This window comes from Pteropus medius, unplaced genomic scaffold (genome assembly GCF_902729225.1).
Source record: "Pteropus medius unplaced genomic scaffold, Ma_sr-lr_union100, whole genome shotgun sequence".
Lineage (NCBI taxonomy): Eukaryota > Metazoa > Chordata > Mammalia > Chiroptera > Pteropodidae > Pteropus > Pteropus medius.
The window spans coordinates 1,186,013-1,199,965 of record NW_024344378.1 but is presented as its reverse complement, the minus strand read 5'-3'; positions in this window follow the sequence as shown (position 1 = coordinate 1,199,965).

Genomic DNA, 13,953 nt, shown 5'->3' with positions numbered 1-13,953 from the left:
CAGAGCGGTGACCAGGTTCGCCACACCGGGGTGGCAGGCCAGACCCCGGACCCGCCAGCACAGCCGCAGCGGGGCCTTGAGCGCTGCCACCCACGGGGTGGGGCGCACGATCGGTCCGCACTGGGCCGTGACCTTGGAGGGAGCGGGTTGCGGTTCAGTTTCTCCGTTGGCGTTCGGCAGGTGTCTGCTGTCGGTCCACCCTTTTCCCGTCCTTGGGGAGAGAGAATAGATGCTCCTCGGAGCTCGTCTGTGCCTGCGAGTGGTTTGGGGTCTGGGAAATCCGAGAGGCCATGAGGAAACCCGCAGGACGCACGAGGGGCTCACTGCCATCGCCTCCTGCACGTCCCCAGGCCCCTCGGCCACCCACCCTCTTCCTTCTACCTCTGAGCATCTTCCTGTGTCCTTTGGTCCTGTCCAGCTGTAGGCTGGGTGTGGTTGTGGTTGTGACTGGGCCGGGAGGGGAAGGGGGACAAGCCCACGCTGGCTGGGCATCACCCCGGTGGCTTTGGAGGCTGAGTTTTGTGCTTCTCCGCAGGATGTGAGGGCTTCGAGTGAGTTCTTGAACAAGTAAGCGGAGGACATCCAAGTCGGCTCTTAATGACGCCTTGAACGTTTGAAATCGTCGCATTCAGTTTTAGAATTTAGTTTCCTCCACATGTAACGCAGCCATGGGCGCCTCTTCTCCCCCGTCGGCAGTTAGCCCGCTCTGGAAAACTCTGTCGACTTTGCCCTGGCAATAATCTTATTTTCAGAAATTCAGTATTAATAGTGGCTTACGGAGGAATATTAGCCTTTCAACGGGGAGGCGTCGCCCCTGATCATAAAGTGACGAAGCTCGCAAGGAGGTCTGTGTGACAAAGCCGGCTCTTCCTGGCTGGTTTTATTCTCTTCACTGGCTCTTGGCTTGATTTCCTCTTCTGATGTCTCCTCTTTCCTTAGAGTGTGAAAAACTCACGCTTCGTAAGGCGGCGTCTGACGTTGGTGCAGGGGGAACGTCTGCCCAGATGAAACCTTTGTCAGGTCCAGAATTTCACCGGAGTCGCGGATCACTCTCGAAGAAATTGATTTTCTTGTCCATGCCCACAGTTCCTTTGGAAATCACCCGAAACTTATGGATGAAGCGTAGACGAGGACTTTCCACACCCCTGAGGTTCACACACGCTGTCATTGGGCCATATTCATCCATCGCTCTCATACCTCTGTCATCTCTGTCACACACACACACACACACTCACCTGAAACACATGCACTCACACTCGTACACACACTCATACTCACTTGCAATACTTTGTGCAGCACACACATTCACTCACGCTACACTCTTTGCAGTACTGACTATCAAGCACCGGTCTGCGGTGATCTTGTACGGTCAATATCGCCTGCTGCTCATCGTTGCCGCATCGCATCACGTTCGCGTCTGCGCTCGCATCGATGCCGCCGCTGATATCACCCAGTGACGGCCTGCCTGCCCGGCCGCAATCCGTACCTGTGGCCATGCTGGCCTCACCCGTGCGTCGCTGCGCCGGCGTCACCCAATGCTCACCGGCCGCCAACGCCGCGTTACCTTTCGCCACCGTCTTCTGTTGTTTCACACCCTCGCTCTTTACCCACGCTCCACGCCCCACATGCTGCAACGCTCACCTCACCTGCGCGGCTACCACCACCCGTTCCTTCTGTTGCACTCCGGCACCGCTCGCTTCTTCCTTCCCGCTCCATCCCTGAGCGTCTCTGGATCGTTCTGAACGAGATGGATGCGTTGTGTTTGCCAGCCAGGCCACATGAAAACTTCTGGGGTCTATTTTGCACACACACGAAAAAACAAAGAGACGATGGTGCGTGACCATACACAAACCTCCGGGTCAGGGGGCGCACGCCCACCCAGAGCTTTGCGGCCGCTCACACCGGCCACTTCCGCTTCAGCAGACTCCCTCCGCGGTCGCTTGTTGCTCCTGGCTCAGGAAGCAGAACCACGCTCCGCGTGTCACAGTCCTGTGGTCCCCATCCCTTCCACTTCGAGGACGTCCTCAGTCCCGTCTTCTTCTTGTGGCCCCGGTGGACGAAGGGGCAGCGTGTCTCCGAACAGCACTCACCTCTGCTCCGAGGACGCCAGCGCCACGGGGCCAGGGCCCGGCCGACACCAGCGTGACCTCGTCTTAACGTGACAACAAGACCCCATTTCTGAACAAGGCCGCGTTCTCAGACGCCGCGTGTCAGGATCTGAACATGTGTCAGGATGGGACACAATTCGGCCCCTCGCCCTGATTCCGGGAGGGCTGAGCGACCCCCATGGTGCACGTGGGCTCCGGGGCCACCGTACTGCGCCCTGCTCTGGGCGTTGAGGTCGCCACCTCCTGTCCCGCAGGGCACCTCATCGGGGCTCGTGTCGCAAAGCACGGGTAGAATATCGACGGCAGCACCGGTGTGCCCGGGGCCTGCTTGCTCCCCTCTTCTGGAGCGGGACGCTTCCGGGACACTCCCGTGTGGCTGACCCCTTCGACCCCTGGGTCTCCGCGGTCGGGCCGGGCCGGGACTCCCGGGGACAGGCTCCGCGACCGGCGTGCGCGGCGAGGCTCTCCCGGTCGGCGCTTTCATGTCCCACATCCGCCCTCCTTAATCACCCGTTACTTGGGAGACGACGATGCACCACAGCAGCTTAGCGGCTGTCGAAATCATTCTGAAACGTGCCGCGTCCACGGCGCCGCCGTCTACAGTACTTTCCTCCTCGCTCGGCTTCCCCGACCGAGACCCAAGTGACCGTGACAGGCCACCGCTGCGCCGGACGCGACGCCGCCGGGGTCTCCCGGAGCCGGCCGGTCACGTGGTCGACGACCAGGTCGGGCTGTTGGGATGATGGGGATGCGCGGCGGGGTGCCGCGGGGTTTCCCTAAACCATGAAAGCATCTTCTGGAGATGGAGCCTGTAATGTGGGGAGCGGAGCAGCAGAAACGGGGTTCGGCTCCGGCCCCCAGCCCTGAGTCCGCCACCGGCCTCTCCGTTTCTGACTCCCGCGTGTCAGCTTCGCGAGGCCGGTTTTCCTCCGTGATCCCTCCCGCCAGCATCTCCCCCAACAGAGGAGGCAGGGAGAGCCCCAGAGAAAGGCTCGAAGTTCATTTCATGGCCATTCACAGACTTGCGGGCCGGGGGGAGACGCGTCGTCCGGGGACGTGAGCAGGAAGGTGGAGTAGCCGACAGCCGTCAAGGGGGAACGAGAGATTTTACGAACCGGCACCTGGAGATGCTGCGAGCTCGCCTGCGGGGAGCCTCACGAGCAGAGCACGGGGACGCACGTGAGCCGAGACGGCACGGGGCGAGGACAGGCCCGTGCGTGTCACAGCAGCGCTCAGACGGCTGACACTGGGAAGTAGCTACGTCTAAATATATCTTCTCTCCCGGAGCTAGAGGTCACGCTATGACAAATAAATTCAGTACATGTTTAAGGATGTATAGTTGACTGAGCAACCAGGGGCAAAAAAAAACAGAATAGAGAAGTATAAAAATCACCATCATCTCTTCCAGCCAAAGGCAAGATAAATACTAGAAAGAGAAGCATGGTCGCAAAATCATTTTTATTTGTCGAGCCAGTGATTCATTTTGCAAAGGTTGAACTGAATAAAAGTGTCACTTTTAATTTCAAATGTTAATTTTTGTAAGAAGATCGTTCTTTTTGACCTAAGAATTTGTAAGTAAAAGTTTTTTTAAGTTTGTTGTTAAACACAACGTAACGTGAGCCTGCGGAATTGGAGTCAGGGAAGGGTCAGGCTGTCGTCCCGTGGGTTCGCTGCGGCTGGTGGTTTGGACCCCGACCGAGGTCGTGCCCAGGCCGTGGGGGCTGAGGCCTCGGTGCCACCGCGACCGTGCTCGGACTTGGGCTTCGATGTAAGAAAAATACCAAGGCGCGGATCCAGAGTTACCGGAATTGGGGACCAAATTCCACGTAGGGAAATTGAACGAGCTCGGGATGCTCGCTCTGAGGGACGCTGTGGCAGAGGACGAGGGTGACAGCACCCGTGGTCTGAGGCGGCCGGCGTGGCCGACATCGCGGGAAAGCACCGTGGACAGTGACCGTGAAGCCACAGAAGGGAGAAGGGACGACGTGGACTTCCTGGAGGAGACGTCACCCAGCGCGCTTCTGGCCCGGGTCGGGGGCACTCGTGGCCTCCCGGGCTACACCCCAGGAAAGGGCTTCTCGTGTCAATTCTGCAGCTCATTTTCCGAGGCAAAGGACGGAAGACGTGCACGGTCTGGAAATACTCGGAGGCGCCCTGTAAGCCGAGAGTTCTCGTCACAACGTGCAAAAACGCCTTAACATTCGACCTTCGGGAACTTCTGCCCATAATTAAGAACTTTTGGCGTCTCGTCGAGCCGCCCAGCGGTGCCTGCCCGGAAGCCACTCCTGGCCGAACGGGCCACGTGGGGACCTCGCAATCTGTCAGAAGGCAACAGAAGGCAGAGTGCTCGGAGGTCGGCTTCCTCCTTGACGACAAGGCCGGCGACTTGGCCTTTGGCATAATTGTGCTGTGAACATACTTGCATCCAAGTGTAATAGTCGCCGATGTGAGTCCTGCCCAGTGGGAAACATATCTGAGTTGTTTACTCCTGCCAGTTGGAAAATGATGCTATTTGCAAAACCACCAAAAAATGTTTCTTAAGAAATTCAAGTGCTGTTGGCTTCGACTACTCAAGGACGACGCGAATAAGTTACGTTTCTTTGACTACAAACGATCCAGGGCGTGTGGCGTGAGAAATACACTCTTGGACTTGGACGGTTCCGGGTTCCCGGGAGCTGCCGAGTCCCAGCTGTGTCACGGTGGCACACGCACCTCTCTGCCTGCTCCCTTATCCCTGCAGACTGGGAGGGAACCTAGCTCGCTGGCACACCGCAGGGACTAAGTGACACTGAGTGACAGGGCGCGCGTAAGTGAACGGGGAGTGAAGGCTCTCGCTGTCCACCCCCGGTGCCCCGTCATCGCCGTGTCCTCTGATGCCCGATGGCTGTAAACTACTCTGAGGCTCGTAGTGAGAGCTGCCTCCCGTGAGCGGGTGACTACGGAGTTCCTCGGGCGGGGAGTGCGGTGGCATCAGGGACGTCCCCAGTGACTCCCCAGAGAAGCCAACCAAGCTCAGATGCACGGTCGTCGAAGCACACGTCGAAGCGCACGTCTGCTGCGTCTGCGTGGGTGTCCGACCCACTGGGAAAACTCTGGAAGGGGATCCGAGGGGATTTACAAGGCTTTCAGTCTCAGGTGAGGTTCGTTCCAGGCTGACGCAGTCTGAACAAATCAGGCAGTGTTCTGCCCTTATCTTTTGCACATACAAAAAGATAGGTACGTGTGCACAGATGTGCTAGAACACGGACACACACGCACACACGCGCGCACACACCACCAGGGAACGTCTTGAAGCTAAATGTGCTCATTTAGCTCCCGGGATCCCTAACCCACAAATATCCACGCTAATAATATGGAATCGAACCTCTGGGAAGGTTTAAAAGCAGGAGAAACACAAACAAAGCTTCCGCTCACCCTCGATTTGATGCCCGGTTAGGCAGCAGCAGCCCACAGTTTGAGGTTATTATCCACATGCATTTCCATTTAAAACGTGCCAGCTGGGGCCAGTTCTCAGCTGAGAATTGTAACAGCTGTCCCAGTGGAAAATAAAAGCATGCCACTTTAAATTTTATACCAGGGCCAAAGAAGGGTCAGATTCCTGCCTCAGCTGTGTAATGACACACATTAGCCTTGACCTGAGTCCAGCCCATCAATTCTGTTCATGAGAAAATTACACTTTGGGTTTACTGGATTCCTGTTCTTTATCCAATTTCTTACATAAAAAGGCAATTTGATCTTCTCTCCAACGCCCCCTGGATAAGGAGCATGTTCAACACCGGCATGCTAATGTTTTGAAAGTTTGACGATAGTTTTTGAAATTCCTAGACGGCTGAATAATTGCAGCCGAATCACTGTTCCTGAGCTGTGCCGGGTCTCTGCTCACAGGCGTTGCATTTCTCTGTCGACAGACCTTGGACTAAACCAGTTCCGTTTTCTTTCTGATCTTTTTCAAACCCGAGTACGCGTCTGCCGTAAGAGCTCCCTTCCCACCCCGCCGACTCCCGAGCACGCTAAAGGTGTTCTTCGCTGCCTGTCTCTGTAACTCGATGGGGCGTTTTGGCTTCGAGCATCCTTTCTCAGGACGAGTTACGGGCTTCCGAATTCTGAGCCGATCGCATTCTCGCGAGCCGTCTTTATTTATGTGGGTTTTTTTCCCATAGAGTATAAAATGACAAGGCTGTCTCTCTCACGTTGAGACATCCCTGATATGCATTTACCATGCGTCCTGACAGGGAGTCTTCTATTATGATCAAAGAAAACGAATAATTCGAAATGACTGGGAGAGCACCCCGAGAAAGTGACTGTAACAGCGGCTTAGGGAAGGCTACGGAGAGGGGACATCTGAGCTTGGGCCGGGAGGACCAGTGTGGTTTGATGTCTGCAGCGGCGGCAATCGCAATTTAATCAAAGGAAGAGGGGGCCGTTGGAGAAAGGATGGTGTGAGCGGAGACACGCAGATGTGTTTAGGAAACGCAGCTTTATTGGGGTGCAGCCACGCCCATCACTTTACCTGGCATCTAAGGCTGCTTTAGGTATTGCTGATTGATAGATATATTGATGAGATATATATATATATTTATATATATATAATATATTGGCCGAGTGTAATTGACACCGATGCCCGCTGATGACGTTAATATCGATCCCTTGGCTCGACTCGCGCCTGCTGGGCGGCTCCGCCGTGAAGCGGCTGCTCTCTCCATGCCCCTGTTCTTTTGGGAGGAGAGGGAGATTAAGCTGCGTCAGGAAGAGGGAAGAATCCGTATATTCGGTTTTATCTGACGTTCTTCTGAAAGGAGAGTTCATCCCTCTTCGATGCTTACTTAGATGTCCGACAATCGATTCGCCCCAGTGCCACAGGAGGACGTTGAGTCCCGAACTATCGCGCCGAGGGCTTGGTGGCAGGCGGTGGCCTGGCCTGGGGGTGCTTCCAGGCTGTGCTCACGTCCCCTCGGCCCCGGGGCCCTTCTGCACGAAGGCGGTCTCCGGGCCTCACCGTGAGTTTCCTCCACCCCAAACTCGAACCAGCCATTTCTCCAAGGGGGCACTGGTCCCTTGTGCAACGGGATGTCCAAGAACACAGAACAGGGCGCTGAGTGCGCCCCCACGTGCGTGGAGCTGGGACACACATCATGCAGCGGCCCGTGTGTACGCCCAGCTCGATCGCCTCGTATATGTTAAAATAAACAGATTTGTGCTCACATCTTCCATTCTAATATAGCACTACGGCGTCTTTAACGTGCTGAAAGAGAAACATGGAAACTTAGAATTTTAATAGCTTTTATTATGAAGTCGAAAATATGATTCCTGAAAAAAGATCACCACACAGAGTCCAATACCATCAGAGTAATCTTGTTCCCACACTGACGGAACAAAGCTTAGCGATCTAGTGACAGCCTTGGGCAGTGGGCCAAAGCAAGTCCGAGAAATTCAATGGAAACGTCCAAACCGACGCAGAAATATGCCGGAAGCTTAGGGGAGCGGGGAGAGATATATATATATATATGAGAGAGACATATATATATATATATATATATAGAGAGCCGGAGAGAGAGAGAGAGAGAGAGAGAGAGGAGAGGGGAGAGGGAGAGGGAGGGGAGAGGAGAGGAGAGGGAGAGGGAGAGGGGAGATGGGGAGAGGGAGAGGAGAGGGAGAGGGAGAGAGGGAGAGGAGGAGGAGAGGGGAGAGGAGAGAAGGGAATGAAGGGAAGCCGAAGGAAGGGATGAATGAAGGAAGGAAGGATGAAGGAGGAGGAGGCGAGGATGAGGGAGGGGAGGGAGGAGGGAGGGCGAAGGAGGAAGGAGGGAAGGAGGGAAGGAGGGAAGGAGGGAAAGAAGCAGAACAGAGAATCTAGACCTTAGGACTATATCAAAACAGTCCCGATGCAAGTCGATCTGTTATCCTAATTTTAGACAAAGTAGATGTCAAAACAAGAAAATTGTCATGGATGACACAGAATATGTCTTAATTATAAAAGTGTCAGTTCACTGAGTATACATAACGTTCTTAATTGCGTATGCGCACAAAACACAGCTTCTTTCAAAAATATGATGCAAAATCGGACCGAAGTAAAAGTTATCACAGAAACACAATCATAATTGGAGATTTTAATAGTTCTCCCATAGAAAAAATTCAGTAGGCATTAACTGGTCAAATTAAACATTATATATATATATATATATTTATATATATATATATATAAATATATATATATATTTAAAATATCTTTTGCACCTCATTTTTCAATATTTTCTTCCGATAGTTACGGTTGCTCTTATTAATTTGTATTTTGTAAGACCTTAGATAACAGGACACAGCAGTTTTAAGTAGAATTCTAAACATGCCCCTTATTTTAAAAATGTATTTTCATAATTTCTTTTGATTTTTATATGTATGTGTTTTTATGTATCGATTCTATCTTTTAAGACTTTTGACTTTGGAAAAGAATTTTTTTACCTCATTCAAAAATATTACAACTATTTAAGTATACTATTAGAATGTTTTCATGGTTTCTTTTTACATTTAAAATTTCAGCCCATCTATAATTTATGCCCTCATATTGCATGGAAAAAAAAAATCATATAGTCGAGTTTTTCCATGTATGAAGCAATTATCATAGTGCCATTCATCAAGCATACTATTAAATTATTGGAAATTTCACTCGTTGTATATCAAGTATCCCTTTAAATGGTTCTATTTTTAGGATTTCTGTTCTCCTCCATTGATATGTCTATTCTTGAATTAATAGTACTTTAAAACTTATTATAGCTTACGAACTATCTGGCAGCGAAATCTCCCTCTCATTATCTTCCTCCTATATCTCCTTGATGATTATGTCTTTTTATTGCAGAAGAAGTGTGTAATTATATTGTCAAGTTTCAAAATAAAAGCCATTTGGGATTTTGACTGAAATATAATTACATATACACTATGCGCTTTGTCCTGTTTCTGCTTTTAATAAAAACGTCCTCACTATCTTTGTTGTTCTATGTGCTGCTGGATATCAGCCTGAAACCGAAACTGAGTTTTACACTAAAAAATGTATTAATGTTTTTATAATGAAATTAATAACCACAAGGCATCCCCTGCCCATTCTGCCCACCATAGCCACGTCTCTCCCTCCCTCCCAATATTTCTCTGTTTTTATATTTCTTCCAGATGTTTACTCTCTCGAGGTCTGAGTTTACTCGCAGTGCCGTGAAAAGCATCACACCTGTGCCACGTTCATTGTTTTCCACCTCAGTGGTGTAGCTCGGATTCACTTACAAACCCTGGAAGAGATCTCTGCGCGCAAGCTGCCTGCGGGCAGACATCCCCGAGGGCCCCCAGGCGGAGTGGCCGGCTCAGGCTGCCCGGCCTCGCCCGAGGCTCGTCAGCACAGCCTGGCCTGCAGGCGACCACCTCGCCTCCCCCCAGACTCACCTCACAGCCCGGGCGTGGAGTCCCACCTAACGGCCGTGCCTTCTGGCTGTGACGAAGGCCGTCTGCAGTATGTTCGTGGAGGGAAAGTAAACGTTGCTGGCGACAGTGACCTAGTTATAGTTTTGTGACAATACAACGCAGTGGAGAGCATCGAGCTCCGTAGAACACTGCAAAGTATATAAAAATGCGGTGTGGCCTTGCCAATGCATGTGACTTACTTCCCAAGCCATAATTTTAAATCGTATGTAACATTATATATAACATAGATAACATTATATTTATATGCATAAATATAAGTGTATATGTATATATACAATGTAAAAACATGTGTATGTATATATACAATGTAAAAAAATTCAGGATGATCTCCATACATATAACTATATATAACATTGTATATATACATATATATGCGATGCAAAATCCAGGACGATTTACAGGTAAAACAATAACGTGGATTGAATCGTTTCCCACAAGAATTTTCCTTCTCCGCAGCCGTTCGGGAAGGGCGGTCCTGCACGGAGGTCGTCTCGGCCGGGTTTGGCCGAAGCGTGCTGCAGCGTTTACGAACCTCCCAGATGAGTCTGGCCTCTGAAGTTCACGAACCTTCAACAATCGAAGCCCTTCTGCTCCCCTCTGCGTTTGGGGGGCGCGTGCCGGTTCTGTGTAACAAGCGCTTGGGGCCTCGGGCACAATGTAATCTCGCCGTGCGGCTTCACTTTTGGCATGCCGACGACGCATTTGGGGGCCAAAGCCGGTTTCAAGCGGTAGCTCTCGAAGTGACATGCCGAGAGGCTTGCGATTCATTCGGAGAACAGTCTTAACACCCTAAAAGCGTGCGTTGCGGACCCCGCCACACGTCACCATCTCGCCACACCCGACCGCGCCGTCCCCCACACCCCACGGAGCGCAAGCCGGTGAGCGAAGGCAGAGCCGCGGCTCCAGGGGCCACACGGCCGTCCCTTTGTGGAGGGACACTTGATTGACATCAGCTGTATCCCATTTCCTTTCGACTGCTGGAAACGCACCACTGCAGGGCCCTGAACTTGACCAACGTGGGGGAGCAGGCGGAGAAACAGACTGGACCGTGCTACCCACAGGAGCAGCGAGGTGGGCGCCAGCCAAGTGCCCGTCAGCGGGGGGCTGGACGGGGCAGTGCGCTGTGTGAGCAAGCCGTGCGAGCCGCGATTCCCGTGAGGTTGGGTATCGCTTCTCCTCATCTGTGTTCCCGAGACCCTGACAAGGTGGGGCACAATGGGCCCCCGAGAGAGGCTCGCGGAAGGACCGCGCTCGCCGAGTTAAGGGAGATGGGGAGGTGAGGTCTGGTCGAGGCCTCGGAGCCTCAGCATCGCTGTGACCACTTCGAGCATTGGCGTCTCCACGCCTGGTGTGTTTTTCAGGGACCCCTGACCCTCGGGGGAAGTTTGAGCTACACCTGCTGCCATTGCCGTGCTTCCCGCATCTGGGTCAAGCACCCCTCGCCCCCCCGCTAAACCCTCCGTTCCCGAGGAGAAACTGTCATCTCTCCATGCACGTTCTGCCTTTCCTCCACCCGCGCTCCCTTTCTGGGCACGATGTCGCACCTCGCGAGGCCCCTGCTGTCTCACGATCTTTCCTAACTAACATGATCTCGTCCTTGATCGCCACTTCGGCCGGAAGATCAGAGAGCGCTGACTCTGAAGTTACATTCTCTCTCTTCACTCATCTCGGGACAAAGCTATTTTCAGAGTTTGTCCCAGATTCAAAGTGACCTACAATGCTCGTATCAACAGAGACATCGTCTCCTGGGGCACACGCCCCGCTTCACGAACCGAGAAGAAGTTCGGGTTCTCGCTTGGGCACCACGTGAGTGATGTGATGATGCTCAGAATTGGCCGCTCCGCTCCGCTCCGGGGGGCTGGCTCCTCTCTGCAGGTTCCCCCGCATTCCCCCCCGCCGCCTCCGCCCAGGCCCCGACCACCCGCTGGAAATAAGGCAAACGCCTTATCCAACTATCTCTTCAGAGGCTCCGGCTCCATCTGAAATCCCATATAAAATTTCCATTTAATTGAAGTTTCATCAGGACGAGCCTGGACCCGACCCCCTGCCCTACGGCCAGCATCCCCTGCCGTAATCGCCGATGGGGACGCCCCGGCCGTGTCTGGTGACCCGCCCTCTCCTGGAGTGGCACGTCCGTCAGCGTCCACCCGGGACACGCAGGAGGCTCAGGGAAAGGAAGTGGCCTGGGCTACCGGTCCCGGGCGGCTCCATCCACGGCGGCTGGTCTTCAGGGAAGCTGAGGCGTGGTGACAGCCCTCCAGGACACGCGCCGGCCACGCTGGCAGGAAGGCGTCGCGATGCACGGGGAAGCTCACCGTGCTTCCCGCGCCACCTCCTTGGGCCACTCGCTCCCGCCCTCCTGCCCCCGCCGGGCGCTCTGCCCGACCTCCATGCTCGGGGCCGGCGCTCTCGCCAGTGACCGGCCCAGCTGCCCGTGTTGCTCCTCAGAGGTACCCGCCACGCTCTTTCGTGTGACATGGTCTCAGACCCCCGGGCCGTCAGCGAGCCTCACACCGGGACTCGGGAGAAGCTGGAGAAGATTCCGGGAGGGAGCGGGAAGTCCAGGCCCACGGGGGCGTCGCCTGCTGGCCCCGGGGGGCGCTGGTCTCAGGCCCTTCTGTGCGTGTGCACAACGCAGCGGAGCATGCATGAGCTACACATGCACACGCATACACACACATGCCTGCTGCATGCATTCACACATAGTACAGACACACGTGCATGCTCTATACACGTGCACGTACACTGCACACACAGATGTGCACATGACAGTGCACGTACACACACACAGCCTGTATCTACGTATACACACAGCGGCACTGCGTATGCATGCTCTGCATACCTACATGTGTATGCATACGTCTGTACAGACGCATATGACGCACAGGTATTGCATTTGTGTGTGCATATGTGTATCCCTGTGTGTACACACGGTGCATATATTTGTGCGTGCGTATATGTCACGTTTAGTGGGTGCCGGCAGCAGGTTATGAGGCTACACGCTGACTCCCCACAGGCAAGCACGTGCGCCCGGTCCCGATCGCTGGCCTTACGCAAAGCCTTCGCATCATCCTCTCGGCTGCCGTGTGGTTTCTGCTGCTTGGGGCAGTCGGTGCCAAATGTCCAGGTTTCTGTCATCCGACAGTGACAACTGGGCTGGCTCTGGGACAACGCCACAGTTCTCCTGTCCTCGTGCAGGTGAGCGAATCCTTTAATGCGAGTCCAAGGTGAGGATCGAGGTCACAGTTCATCAAAAACAACACACACACCTGCACACACATGCACACACATGGACACCGCAACCTCACACTCACATGCACATGCACACATATGCTCACACACTCACATGTACACGCATGCACATGCATGCATGTAATACACATGCACACACGGGCACACTCTGCACACATAAAAACACAGTACACACACATGCATACACACAATATTTAGCACACGCTATTATGGACAATACAAGACACATAAAAGTCATATTAATACATGCACACTCATATAAAGTGCGCACATGCATGCATGCACGAGCACACACATGCACACATGGGCACACACATGCACACACGCTCACACACAGGCGCACACACATGCTCACATGCGAGCACATACACACACACGCATACACACACACACGGTGACGTGGGGACCGTCCCCTGGGTTCAGAGCCTTTGCAGGCTCGCCGCCTCCGAAGCCGGGCGCTGAAATTACACTTTAATGTGTCGGGTTCATTTCGAGACGGTGCGGGGTCCTACTGTTAATTGCAAACGCACGCCTGCTCTGTTTATCTGCGGCATATGCTGCACGCTGGCAGCGCGTGCCACACGCTCGGTGTCCCTCCCGTGCAAGACGCTGCGGGGAGGCCCAGGCGCGTGGGTTTCTATTTAATGGCGCAAAAGTCCGACTCTCTCAAGAAGGGCGGTCTCAGAGCCGGGTCGAAGGTTTGGTTTTCCGAGCAGCTGCAGCATGAAAACCGCTCCTGACGCACGCTGTCATCAGAGCCAGCCGGACGAGGACCTCGCATCACCGTCTCGAGTCCAACTCAAAATCACTGGGCTGGTCGCCCGAGCTCCTTTCTCTATCGATTGGACATCAATATTTAATCCTCTGTTTCTGAAGAAATTGCCACATAATAGACCATCTTCGGTGCTTCTTGAAAAGTCCACTTCTGGCATCTATATTTAGAACACAACTTTAAAGATCTTGCTTTTTTTTTTTTTTAAAGAAAGTCCTTTTCCTAAGACACGCGTTCTGTCAGAGGGCATTCTGGAGCTGCATCTCGGTTTCACTTCTCTTGGGATCCTTATTTTGACCTCTGTGTTCATAAAAGATCAAAATGCAATTTATTTTGCCGCTCTCCGAAAATGTGCTGTCT